General features: G+C 42.1%; 1 protein-coding gene across 7 annotated transcripts in view; it reads left to right on the top strand.

Annotated features, from left to right (window-relative positions):
* CSMD3 (CUB and Sushi multiple domains 3) overlaps positions 1-14,908 on the top strand; it is a 2,085,767-nt gene that overhangs the window by 1,646,640 nt on the left and 424,219 nt on the right. The window lies entirely within an intron of this gene.

The raw sequence follows: 14,908 nt of genomic DNA, 5'->3' as shown, positions 1-14,908 counted from the left end.
TGTCTTTGAAAGAACTACATGCACATATAAATTAGTTGTAAACTTATGCCATATGTTATGTCCCTGACTTTGATGTGGGCTCCGACACTGAGCTCTCATCCCTTCCCACACGACAGCTGATTTATTATTCTTGTGAACAATCGGGGTCGGCAGCTTCAAGTCTCCTAAGGGGACTATTAAATTCAGTAAAAAGAGGAAAAAAAATGTTTAAAAATATGAAAAAATACAAAAAAAACACAAAAGTTCTAATCACCTACCATTTGCCCCTCAGCAATGTTGCAATAAAATGAAATAAGAGGCAATCAAAACATTGTACCTATCCCAAAATAGAATGAATAAAAAAATAAGCTTTCACCCAGCCCCAGATCCCGAAAAATGGAGACGCTACAGGTCTCGGAAAAAGGCGACAAATGGAAAAACTGTTTTTCATACAAATTTCACAATTTTTTTCATAAAAATAAACTATACATGTTTTGCCTCTGCATACTCGTACTAACCTGGTGAATCATATTGTCTGGTCACTTTTACCATATAGTGAACATGGTAAATGAAAAAGGAAAAAAACTATTGTGGAATTACACTTTTTTTGCAATTTCACTGCACTTGGAATTCTTTTCCTGTTTTCCAGTACACTATATAGTAATTACAATGATGTCGTTCAAAAGTACAACTCGTCCCACAAAATAATAAGTTCTCATACGGGTGTATTGAAGGAAAACTAAAAGTTATGGCTCTTGGAAAAAGGGGAGGAAAAAACTAAAACGAAAACAAAAGGAAGATTGCCATGTCAAGAAATGGGTAAATGCTCATTGGTTTATTTATAATGTAAAGATTTTAGTGTAGCCAGCATATGTGTCAGTGAAGTTAGACATAATATGAGAGAGTATTTTGTCTTTCAACTAAACATAGTCCTTGATATATTTTCACAAGTTTCAGTAAGATCTAATGAGTTTGTTTATACTACACACATGCTAAAATACACATGTAGTACCAAATTCAGCGGGGTTGGTCTCTTGTAACAGGTATAATATATGAGTTCACTGCTTTAGGCACATATCGGTCAATTTATTAAGACTAACGTTAGCATTGCCATTTTGGTGGAACTACTTTAAACTAAAGTGGCATGGGCTCTCCAAAAGTCACAAAATCTTTGTGCAACTCCGTGTTGCCCAAAAGTTTAGCAACATTTCAAAATACTTTACAAATGTTTTCTGACGTGAAATCTTTAATTAATTGGCCCCATAGTGTAGGCTATAAATTTCTGTTAAAGCTGACTTCAGCGTCTTTAAATGTTGTTAGTAATTGGCTAAAAAGCAAAATCCTTGGTCCATCAGCTGCTAAATAGTTATACAGTGTCTACGGTGAAGGTCATTCATGCTGCACAAACCTTGACCATGTTCAGCAAAGCTCCCTAATATCAACCTTGTCTTTCTCAAGTTGCAAATTAGTATTTGGTGAGGAGCCAAGTAGAGATGAGAAGATTTTTGCGAGATTCAAATTCTCAAAATCATGTGGATTTTACCAAGAAATTCGATTTGCAACAAAGTTATTCTCCATGAATTGAATGTTCCTATTATGCTCCAGACCTCAAAGAATAATAAATGTAACATGTAAAAAAAAAATGTAAAAATCATACTCACCACTCACCAATTCTCGCACCCCTATTGCCTCTGGTGCTCGCTGCCCACCTACTTTGTGTTCAGGGGTTCCCCTTTCCACATACATTCGCCGATATCTTCTTTATAGAACAAGGCTTCAAGTCACAACCAAAGCGTGTCATGACGTCACCACAACTGAGTATCAGAGGTCACAGCGTGTCACAACATCATGATGACACAATGCACCATGACTATATGCGTCAATAATAGATATGAGAAAAAAATCCAGTAGGATCAATACAAAACAAATGATCATTCCAAACCTCTGGATTGTTCTTATACACTGTTCATTCTTATTCCTGGGAACAGCTGTGCGCAACATAATCTTGGTAACTGATTGATCATTTAATTGCACATTACTCAAAAAATGTATATGGAGTGTTTTGTAGGAAAAGCTGTCAACAGTAATGTTGAGCGAATTTGTTCGGCATTTCAAATTTGGGTCCGTGTTCGGGATTCTGGCTTTTTCAGGCCAAAAAATCAGCTCCATCCATGAACATCCCTGATTTTCCATGCTGTCATGCAGATGTTCGTGGGTGGAGCCGATTTTTTGGCGCGAACAAGTTGGAACCCCGAACACGAACCCGAATTTGAAATGCCAAACAAATTTGCTCAACACTAGTCAACAGGCCCATAGTTATAAGCTCTGAGATGCAATTATCCAACTATTATGTTTATGAATTAGATATAATTGATAAAAATGCTTATAACTTGCTTTGAAGACCATTCTTACAGTCTGAAGTCTTAGCCTGGAAAGAGAATTTGTAAAGGAAAGGGTTATTGGATCAATGCAATGAAAATGATATAATGATGAACTGTAGCCATTGTACATACATGGTTTTGTCACCCATTTGTAGACTGAACCTATATATTTATCTTAAAGATAACATTTTGGGCACTAAATCACAGAATGGAAGCTCTGGGGCAGGAAGAAGAGCACATTAAGGAAAAATCTTTTTGTAAGGTTCTTACCTATATATATTAATAATAATATTATTTATTTATATAGCACCAACATATTCCGCAGCACTTTAAAATTAAGAAATAAATACCTAGTTGAATAAGAATTCAGTGTGATTGCCATCACAGCGTTGGAAGATATGAAGCCACTTTGATGTCTTGACTTATTGTTGCAACAAGTCCAACTTGATTTGTGCATCCAATAGACTACTAATGCTTTTGTTTTAGATCTAAACAAGCAGAGTTTAAGAAATTATCAGTTATTCACCCTAACCCACTCATGGGGGCACTGGATTTTTCCACAATCGTTACCCCTAGCATAGTCTCCTTTAACAATGGATGGTACATAGATGCATTGAAGACATTAAAGGAGTTGTTCGGCCTATGTAAATAAAAGTGCTTCTCAGTAAATTAGAATATCATCAAAAAGTTAATTTATTTCAATTCTTCAATACAAAAAGTGAATCTCTTATATTATATAGAGTCATTACAAACAGAATGATCTATTTTAAGTGTTTATCTCTGTTAATGTTGATGATTATGGCTTACAGCCAATGAAAACACAAAACTCATTATCTCAGTAAATTAGAATACTTTATAACAACAGCTTGAGAAATGTTTTTAAAATCCGAAATGTTGTCCTACTGAAATGTATGTTTAGTAAATGCCCTCAATACTTATTTGGGGCTTCTTTTGCATCAATAACTGCATCAATGCGGTGTGGCATTAAGGCGATCAGACTGTGACACTGCTGAGGTGTTATGGAAGCCCAGGTTGCTTTGGTAGCAGCCTTCAGCTTGTCTGCAGTGTTGGGTCTGGTGTCTCTCATCTTTTTCTTGACAATTACCCATAGATTCTGTATGGGGTTAGGTCAGGCAAGTTTGCTGGCCAATTAAGCACAGTGATACTGTTGTTTTTATACCAAGCATTGGTACTTTTGGCAGTGTGGACAGGAGCCAAGTCCTGCTGGAGATTGAGATTTCCATCTCCAAAAAGCTTGTCAGCAGAGGGAAGCATAAAGTGCTCTAAAATTTCCTGGTAGACGGCTGCACTGACTTTGGTCTTGATGAAACACAGTGGACCTGCACCAGCAGATGACATGGCTCCCCAAACCATCACTGATTGTGGAAACTTCACAATAGACCTCAAGCAGCTTGGATTGTGGCCTCTCCACTCTTCCTCCAGACTCAGGGACCTTGATATCCAAATGAAATGCAAAATTTACTTTCATCTGAAAACAACACCTTGGACCACTGAGTAGAGATGAGCGTTGTTCTACTCGAACTGTTCGCCAATCTCAAATTCGAGCTGTTTTGGGCGGTGTTCGAGCCGTTCGACGAACACGAACAATTTGAGAAAAATTCGGCTGTTCGAGGTTATGTTCGATAACTGTTCGTGCACCAAAATCATAACTGGATTTTTTCTCAGTAATGATGAAAATTAATGTTAATACGCAGTTTGAGTGTACAGCGGGGTGGGGGGAGGGGCAGGGGATGGATCTCTGCAGGAACAATGAAGATCTCCATTTTTTTTTCTCTTTCCCGCATTTACAGTGGGGAGGTGCAATCTGTCAGCCTATCAGCAGCGCACACACGGAGCGAAGTGCTTTTTTTCACACAAGCAAGGGCATGTGTCATTGGCAGTGTATGTCACATGTCCTTGCCCTATAAGACCAAGCCATTTTCCCCGTCGCCACCATTTTCTCACTGCTGCAGCTGCGTGTTAGACGGCACCGCTGTTGCTGTGTGCGCTATACCTTGTTAATTTCAAGCCAATTTTCGCACAAATCTACAGATAGCTTGGGAGTAGGGAATAGTTGTGATTGCAGTCCTTTTAAGGACTAGGTTACAGCATTTCCTACGACTTTTATCAGGCAGGTCTGTGCTCTTAAATAGATAGGTTGTGGGAGTAAAGACTAATTGTAATTGGAGTCCTTTTCAGGACTAGGTTACATCAGTTCCTATCAGTTTTTACCAGGCAGGTCTGTGCCAGTGCTGTGCAAGTTTTTTTCACAGCATTTGGCTGAATCTAGCAAAGCTAATCCTTTTTGTCCTATTGCAGAGTGTGTTAGTCAGTGGAGTAGCCTATCTGTGTTGCAAGATATACCACCTGTGTATAGAATACCAATTTTTTTACTGCACCTAGTGAAGTAAAATCTTTTGGGCATAGCATCATTCTATTAGTCCATCTATACTGACCTCCATCAGGTTGCAAACTGAATCTAATTTTTTTCTGCATCTAGCTCTGAAAAAATATTTGGCCTTCTAGCTGTTATGTTCTGCTACCAGAGCTAAGGAAAGAGAGGAGATCTGTCCCTACGATAGAACTCAGCTTAATCCCTACGATGTAACAGGGAACCTGATCCTGCGATCAGACCTGCTAAAGTCCTAAGCTAGTCTGTACGGAGACCTATAGATGTGGGGAAGGAATCCCTACAAGTACTAAGGACTGGGAGGAATATGGGACACCTCCTAACAGAAATAGTAGCAGACAGACGAACAAACAAAATATATAGAACATAGAGGTCAGTAGACCAAGCAAACTAACAGAGCAAGACACAGAGCACAGGCTAGCTAGAAAGCAGATATACAATGAAGTCCAGCAAAGCCAGAAGGGCGGAGCAGGATTAAATAGGCCAACAAGGTCATGTGACCAGCAAAGGAAAAAAAACCTAAGAGCAAGGTTCTAACAGTACCCCCCCTTCTAAGAGGATCCTCCGGATCCCCTAGGACCAGGCTTATCAGGAAATCTCCTGTGAAACGCTCTGATAAGTCTGGACGCGGAAACATCATCCGACCTCACCCAAGAGTTATCCTCGGGACCGAAACCTTTCCAGGCTACAAGATACTGCAAACTACCTCTATACCGTCTAGAGTTAAGGATGCGAGAAATTTCATATTCCCCGTCCTCCACCACCGGAGGAACAGAGGCAGAGGCGTCACAATCCGATACAACAGCTTTTTTCAACAGAGAGACATGAAATACCGGATTAATTCTCCAGGAGGTAGGAACCTCCAACCTAACAGCAGATTGGTTGACAACCTGAAGCACCTTAAAGGGCCCTACAAACTTGGGACCCAATTTCTTTGAAGGAATCCTCAACCGCAGATTCCTAGAGGACAACCAAACCATGTCACCAACAGCGAACAAAACCTCCTGTCGTTTCCTATCAAAGTAGTCTTTAGATTTTCTGTTGGCCTCCTGAAGATTACCACGCACATCCATCCAAACTCTCTCCAAATCACCGGAAAAATTCTCCTCCTCAGGCACGGCAGATCCCAACTTGGAGAACGACCCAAACGACGGATGTCTCCCAGAACAACAAAAAAAAGGCGAACAACCAGCAGAAGAAGATGTATGATTGTTCAGAGCAAATTCAGCAAGTGGCAGAAACTCAGACCACCCCTCTTGATTGTCTGCCACAAAACAACGCAAGAACTGCTCAACATCCTGGTTTTTCCTTTCTGTCTGGCCATTAGATTCAGGATGATATCCGGACGAGAACGACAAATGAACTCCCAACCTATCACAAAAGGCACGCCAAAAACGAGCCACGAACTGAGGACCCCTATCAGAAACAATGTCAGTAGGAACGCCATGAAGTCTGACAATTTCCTTGACAAAGGCCTTAGCGAGAGTTTTAGCGCAGGGCAGTTTGACGAAAGGAACCAAGTGACACATCTTGCTAAAACGGTCCACGACCACCCAGATGACAGTAAAACCCTCAGAGGGGGGAAGGTCAGTTATAAAGTCCATAGCCAAATGTGTCCAAGGAGCACTGGGAACCTCCAAAGGACAAAGCAACCCCGCAGCAGGAGTATGTGAGGACTTAGATCTAGCACATATAGTACATTGACGCACCCACTTAATGACTTCCTTCTGCCATCCAGGCCACCAAAAACTGCGACCCACCAGTCTCTTGGTCTCAGAGATTCCGGGATGACCTGCCAACCGAGATTCGTGACACTCAACAAACAAATCTCTCCTAAAGGTCCCAGGCACAAACAACCTCCCATGAGGAGTGTTAGAAGGGGCATTCTCCTGTGCTTTAAGAATCTCATTTTCCAAAACGGAGTCCAAAGCAGCTATCACAACACCTTCTTGTAAAATGTTCTCCTCTTTCTCAGCACTGACTATGGGAGAAAAACTGCGAGACAAGGCATCCGCCTTAACATTCTTAGTACCAGGGATGTAAGTAACGGAGAAATTAAACCGCGAGAAAAACAGTGCCCACCTAGCCTGACGGGCATTCAGGCGCTTGGCAGCATCAAGATATATCAGATTTTTATGATCCGTAAGAACCTGAACGAGAAATTCCGCACCTTCCAAGAAGTGGCGCCAGTGTTCAAATGCGAGTTTAATAGCCAATAATTCCCGATTACCAATATCGTAATTCAGTTCAGTCTCCGAAAATTTTTTGGAAAAAAAGGCACAGGGATGTAATCCATCCCCGTTATCCTGAGACAATACTGCGCCAACCCCCACAGAGGAAGCATCAACCTCAACCAAAAACGGCCTAGTAACATCAGGCTGCATAAGGATGGGAGCAGAGGTGAACCTCTCCTTGAGATACACAAAAGCTTCAATGGCCTCAGAAGACCACTGAACCGCATCAGCACCTTTCCTGATGAGATCAGTCAGAGGTTTGACAATACTAGAAAATTTTTTTATGAATTTTCTATAGTAATTGGCGAAACCCAAAAACCTCTGTATCAATTTCAAACCAATAGGCCTAGGCCATTCCTGCACAGCCTGAACCTTAACCGGATCCATCTCAAAACCTTTGCTGGAGATAATGTAGCCCAAAAAACTAATTCTCTGTACAGCGAACTCACATTTCTCCAGCTTAGCAAAAAGCGAATTGTCCATTAATAACTGTAATACCTCACGCACGCTCCGCCAATGAGACTCCAGATCCGGCGAATAAATCAAAATGTCATCTAAATACACAACCACATTTTTACCGATCAAAGGTCTAAGGATGTCATTAATCAGATTCTGAAAAAATGCCAGAGCATTAGTAAGACCAAAAGGCATAACCAGATTCTCAAAATGACCCACAGGAGTGTTAAAAGCAGTCTTCCATTCGTCACCCTCCTTCATGCGCAACAGATTGTATGCCCCCTTAAGGTCAATTTTAGAGAACCACTTGGCCCCCATTAACTGGTTAAACAGATCAGGAATCAATGGCAGTGGGTAAGGATTGCGTACAGTAATTTTGTTAATCTCACGAAAATCCAGACAAGGACGTAAACCGCCGTCCTTTTTTTTTACAAAAAAAAATCCAACCGCCACAGGAGACTTAGAGGGCCTAATGTGACCGGCGGCCAAACTTGTCTGTATGTATTCCTCCAAAGCCTTCCTCTCAGGAATAGTAAGGTTAAATAAACGACTTTTAGGAAGAGTCGCTCCAGGGACAAATTCAATAGAACAATCATAGTCTCTATGGGGAGGCAAAACCTGCGATTCCTTCTCAGAAAAAACTCTCCAAAAATCCTGAATAGGAACAGGCAATTCTCCCCTATCCAAAGCTGCAATACGCCCATTACAACACTTGTCATAACATTTATGGCTCCAGGATTTAATTTCACTGGTAGACCAATCCAGTACAGGATTGTGAAATTTTAACCAGGGCAATCCCAATATTACTGGAGAAGGCAAGTTATTCAACACTACCAAATCCAATTTCTCATGGTGAACACCATTAATAGTGAGAGGAAATTCACAGACCTTGAGAGTAATATTCTTCAAAGGGGAACCATCCACAGAAACCACAGCAATGGGGGATGATAAAGGTTCAGGTTTTAAATTGAGTCTTTCCACGAATCCCCCATCAATAACATTCAGAGTAGACCCACAATCGACAAACACCCGAAATTCCATTAATTTTTCCTGAGCAATCGTGGAAGCAGCTAAAAATACACCCTTGGAATTTAAACAGGCAATACGGGCATGACTGACCATTTTTTTTTCTTTCTTCATACGAAGCTCACAGCCTTTAATCAAATGACCAGATTTTCCGCAATAGAAACACAAGCCTTCAAAAAATCGACGGTCTTTTTCTTGAGAGCGAGGTGCCACCGATCCAATCTCCATCGGTTCACCACTGTTAGTACACACATTCTCATAACCAGAAACTGACATAGCAGAGGATTTGCTCTCATTAACCCTTGCACGCAGTCTTCTATCCACCCGTATAGCTAATTGCATAGCCTGTTGCAAATCTTCAGGTGTAGGATAAGCAATTAGCAGGTATTTAACCCTTTCACTGAGCCCAGCAAGAAATAGACTTTTCAGAGCAGAATCGTTCCACCCTGTTTGAGTAGACCAACGACGGAAATGAGTACAATATTTTTCCACATTACCTGATCCTTGTTTTAAACGTCTCAACTCAGTCTCAGCTGATGCGACACGGTCAGGATCATCATATAATAGTCCCAAAGCAGAAAAAAAACTATCCACTGATCTGAAGCATGTATCACTAGGTTGCAAAGAAAAGGCCCACTCCTGAGGCTCTTTGCGCAAAAGTGACATTATGAACCCTACGCGCTGGGATTCATCCCCAGAGGACTTAGGTCTCAAACGAAAATACAATAAGCAAGCATTTTTGAATGAAAAAAATTCTCGGTGTTCACCAAAAAATAAATCCGGCAAACATACCTTAGGCTCCAAGAAATGTGCTCCAGGACAGTTACTCACGTGCTGACGGAGCTCGGCCACCTCCAGAGAGAGTCCCTGCAGGCGATGAACCAAATCCTGAACCGACACCATGATGGAACAGAAAAATCTTTCCTTAGAGAATTTGCTGGATGGACTTACTGTTATGTTCTGCTACCAGAGCTAAGGAAAGAGAGGAGATCTGTCCCTACGATAGAACTCAGCTTAATCCCTACGATGTAACAGGGAACCTGATCCTGCGATCAGACCTGCTAAAGTCCTAAGCTAGTCTGTACGAAGACCTATAGATGTGGGGAAGGAATCCCTACAAGTACTAAGGACTGGGAGGAATATGGGACACCTCCTAACAGAAATAGTAGCAGACAGACGAACAAACAAAATATATAGAACATAGAGGTCAGTAGACCAAGCAAACTAACAGAGCAAGACACAGAGCACAGGCTAGCTAGAAAGTAGATATACAATGAAGTCCAGCAAAGCCAGAAGGGCGGAGCAGGATTAAATAGGCCAACAAGGTCATGTGACCAGCAAAGGAAAAAAAACCTAAGAGCAAGGTTCTAACACTAGCAGTGTGTGGGACTTGTTCTATTAGTCCACCTATACTGACCTCCATCAGGTTGCAAACTGAATATATTTTTTTCTGCATCTACCTCTGAAAAAATATTGGGCTTCTAGCTGTGTGTGGGACTTGTTGTATTAGTCCATCTATACTGACCTCCATCAGGTTGCAAACTGAATATATTTTTTTCTGCATCTACCTCTGAAAAAATATTGGGCTTCTAGCTGTGTGTGGGTCTTGTTCTATTAATCCATCTATACAGACTTCCATCAGGTTGCAAACTGAATATAATTTTTTTCTGCATCTAGCTCTGAAAAAATATTTGGCCTTCTAGTAGTGTGTGGGAATTTCTCTGTTAGTCCATCTATACTGACCTCCATCAGGTTGCAAACTGAATATATTTTTTTCTGCATCTACCTCTGAAAAAATATTGGGCTTCTAGCTGTGTGTGGGTCTTGTTCTATTAATCCATCTATACTGACCTCCATCAGGTTGCAAACTGAATATAATTTTTTTCTGCATCTAGCTCTGAAAAAATATTTGGCCTTCTAGTAGTGTGTCGGACTTTCTCTATTAGTTCATGTAGACTGACCTCCATCAGGTTGCAAATTAAAAATAATTTTTATCTGCATCTATAGTACCTCTGAAAAAATATTTGGGCTTCTAGCTGTGTGTGGGACTTGTTGTATTAGTCCATCTATACTGACCTCCATCAGGTTGCAAACTGAATATATTTTTTTCTGCATCTACCTCTGAAAAAATATTGGGCTTCTAGCTGTGTGTGGGACTTGTTGTATTAGTCCATCTATACTGACCTCCATCAGGTTGCAAACTGAATATATTTTTTTCTGCATCTACCTCTGAAAAAATATTGGGCTTCTAGCTGTGTGTGGGTCTTGTTCTATTAATCCATCTATACAGACCTCCATCAGGTTGCAAACTGAATATAATTTTTTTCTGCATCTAGCTCTGAAAAAATATTTGGCCTTCTAGCAGTGTGTGGGACTTGTTCTATTAGTCCACCTATACTGACCTCCATCAGGTTGCAAATTCAAAATAATTTTTTGTATGCATCTAGCTCTGAAAAAATATTTGGCCTTCTAGCAGTGTGTGGGACTTTCTCTGTTAGTCCATCTATACTGACCTCCATCAGGTTGCAAATTAAAAATAATTTTTATCTGCATCTACAGTACCTCTGAAAAAATATTTGGGCTTCTAGCTGTGTGTGGGACTTGTTGTATTAGTCCATCTATACTGACCTCCATCAGGTTGCAAACTGAATATATTTTTTTCTGCATCTACCTCTGAAAAAATATTGGGCTTCTAGCTGTGTGTGGGTCTTGTTCTATTAATCCATCTATACAGACCTCCATCAGGTTGCAAACTGAATATAATTTTTTTCTGCATCTACCTCTGAAAAAATATTTTGCTTCTAGCTGTGTGTGGGACTTGTTGTATTAGTCCATCTATACTGACCTCCATCAGGTTGCAAACTGAATATATTTTTTTCTGCATCTACCTCTGAAAAAATATTGGGCTTCTAGCTGTGTGTGGGACTTGTTCTATTAATCCATCTATACAGACCTCCATCAGGTTGCAAACTGAATATATTTTTTTCTGCATCTACCTCTGAAAAAATATTGGGCTTCTAGCTGTGTGTGACTTGTTGTATTAGTCCATCTATACTGACCTCCATCAGGTTGCAAACTGAATATATTTTTTTCTGCATCTACCTCTGAAAAAATATTGGGCTTCTAGCTGTGTGTGGGACTTGTTGTATTAGTCCATCTATACTGACCTCCATCAGGTTGCAAATTGAATATAATTTTTTTCTGCATCTAACCCAGCCAATAGTTTTGGCCTAATACCACAGTTTGGCCACTCAGCTCTGCTCGGTTACCATCCATTGTTTTTTTGTGCAAACAACTCCAGAGTTGTGAATTAGTTAACCACCAAAATGAGTGGAAAACGGCCTGCTGCTGGTGGAAAGGGGAATAGGCGTGTTGGGAAGGGGAAAAAAGGTTGTGTCCGTGGGGTAGGTGTTAAAGCAACAGTAACATCAGCAGAAGAAAGACCATCTTCCAGCCAAACTAAAATGTCTACTTCTTTTAGCGGACAAAGTGATAAGATCCCTTTCTTACGGCCACGCCAATCGCTACAAATTCCAGATGAGGCACAAAAACAGCAGGTGCTTCAACGGATATCAAGTGCTCCTTTAAGTGGGCTCTCCTCCACATCAACTTCAACATCACAAATACTCCAGTCCTCAAAGGTGTCACCCAAATCGCACTTGCTTCCTCACAGCTCCAAAATCTCCAGCTGCCCGTCTGAGTATGAGGTAGAACAGATGGTTGAGTCTGCAGAGCTGTTTACTCATACTATAGCCTGGGAATCAGAGGTCGACTCCAGCGCTTCTGTGAATCCAGACGAGGAAATGATCTGCACTGATGCCCAGAATCTTTGAGTCGGATCCAGGATCAGACGCAGAAGGTTCTGACCATAATGTAGACCCTCATTCCCAAACTGTAACTCCTGTTGGTGGAGACAATGAGGAAGACGATGATAAGACTCAAATACCTGATTGGAGCGACAACTTTAGTTTTTTGTCAGGGCAGGAACAGGTTGGCTCTGAGGACGACGGGTGTGATAACACACAGGGTGATGATGATGAGGTTGGAGATCCCACTTACTGTCAACCCACAGTCAGCCAAGAGATGAGGTCAGCAGAGGAGGTGGAGGAAGATGCTAGTGACGACGAGGTCAGGTTGCGCCTTCCTGGACAGAGACGTAGTACTGGAAGCACGTCAACAACTGCATCCTCAAACACAACTCTGCCTCTCACCACAAGTCGTAGTGGCTCTTCAGGTCGCATGGGTGCTAAGCCTTGCATAGCCTGGGCATTTTTTCAGATCGATAAAGATGACCCAACTCGTGTTATCTGTAACATTTGTCAGCAAAAGCTAAGTAGAGGCCAAAAAATACATAGTTTGAGTACTTCATGCATGAACCGGCACATGGACATGAAGCATAAGTTGCAGTGGGAAGCTCAGTGTCCTACAATGCGGCCTAGCCGGCCGGGCCAACCACCGTCTGCCATATCTTGTGCATCCGCGGCCTCTTCATTAGAGATGAGCGGTGTTCGATTAGAACTGTACGCCAATCTCAAATTCGAGCTGTTTTGGGCGGTGTTCGAGTTGTTCGACGAACCCGAACGATTTGCAAAAAATTCGGCTGTTCGAGGTTATGTTCGATAACTGTTCGTGCACCAAAAGCGTGTCCAGCATGTCTGGCGCTATTTAGAGCACCAATCATGCAGGGATTGTCTGCCACTCACTGTAATGCCACAGCCATGGTGGTTGTGGCATTACAGTGATTGCCCAAATCGATGGGAACAGTGCTCACAGTGAAACATGAAAAGCCGGCAATTCAGCAGCGGCATACACCGGTACCCGACAATTTAGAACCGAAAGAATAGAGCTTCACACATAGATTAGATAGATATAAACATGTCAGCCACATATATATGAAGTACAGTGAAAGTGCTGCTTACTGTACTTGTCATTTAGCGTAAAGGATTTATCAAAAAAAATATTAGTGTTTTCATGCACCGTCTCTTTAAAAAAGCCGGCCGGCAATTCAGCATCTGTACCCGACAATTTATAACAGACAGAATAGAGCTTCACACATAGATTAGATAGATAGAAACATGTCAGTCACATATATATGAAGTACAGTGATAGTGTTGGTTACTGTACTTGTCATTTAGTATTAAAATAAAGGATTTATTATAAAAAAAATTGGCGTGGGGTTCTCCTAAATTTTAGGCTCTAGCGGAGGTTAAGCAGACGGCTGGGGCAGATGTTTGAAGCCTGGGAAGGGGGTAATACCCACGGAGCTTCCCAGGCTACTAATATCAGCCCCCAGCTGAATACATAGCCTTTACTAGCTATTAAAATGGGGGACACCCCAAAAAAAATGACGTGGGGTCCCCCCTAATTTAATAGCTAGCAAAGGCTAGGCAGACAGCTGGGGGCTGATATTAATAGCCCAGGAAGGGAGCCATGAATATTGGCCCCCTCCCAGGCTAGAAACACCAGCCGTCAGCCGCCCCAGAAATGGCGCATTCATAGGATGCGCCAATTCTGGCACTTAGCCTCGCTCTTCCACGCTGCCCTGGTGCGGTGGCAGGGGGTAATAGGGTTGGGGTTGATGTCAGCTTATAATGCCAGCTGACATCAAGCCCAGGTTAGTAATGGAGAGGCGTCTATAAGACACCCCCATTACTAACCCCATAGTCAAAGTTAAAAAAAACACAAACACCCAGAATAAAGTCCTTTAATTGAAATAAAGACACAATCCTTTATTGTTCTAAATTAAACCATACTTACCGTCACGCCCATTCCAGCTGAAGCCAACGATCTCCTGCAATGAAAGAAAAATAATAAAGCAACCTCATCCTTACCTTTCCATGGTTCCCACGACAGCTTCAGCTCTGCTACATCGAGATGACAGGCTGGACCGCAGCAGAACGCTGCCATCCAGCCTCTCATCCCGCAGACACTGAGAAGCGCAGGCTTGCTTGCGCTGCTCAGCGTCTCTCTGTGACGACATCCAGATGAGCCGAGTTCATGTCCAATGAACTCGGCTCACCTCATGCACGTCACTGACAGCGTGGGAAAATTCTCACGCTGAAGCGGTGAGTGCAGGAGAATTCTCCCATGCTGTCAGTGACGTGCATAAGGTTAGCTCATGTCCAATGAACTCAGCTCACCTCCTGCACGTCACTGACAGCGTGGGAGAATTCTCCTGCACTCAGCGCTTCAGCGTGAGAATTCTCCCACGCTGAAGCACTGAGTGCAGGAGAATTTTCCCACGCTGTCAGTGACGTGCATAAGGTGAGCTCATGTCCAATGAACTCAGCTCACCTCCTGCACGTCACTGACAGCGTGGGAGAATTCTCCTGCACTCAGCGCTTCAGTGTGAGAATTCTCCCACGCTGAAGCGCTGAGTGCAGGAGAATTTTCCCACGCTGTCAGTGACGTGCATGAGGTGA

The sequence above is a fragment of the Phyllobates terribilis genome, unplaced genomic scaffold (assembly GCF_046119375.1).
Source record: "Phyllobates terribilis strain yellow unplaced genomic scaffold, ASM4611937v1 Scaffold_4__5_contigs__length_816908805, whole genome shotgun sequence".
Lineage (NCBI taxonomy): Eukaryota > Metazoa > Chordata > Amphibia > Anura > Dendrobatidae > Phyllobates > Phyllobates terribilis.
This window is presented reverse-complemented; position numbering and strand designations above follow the sequence as displayed.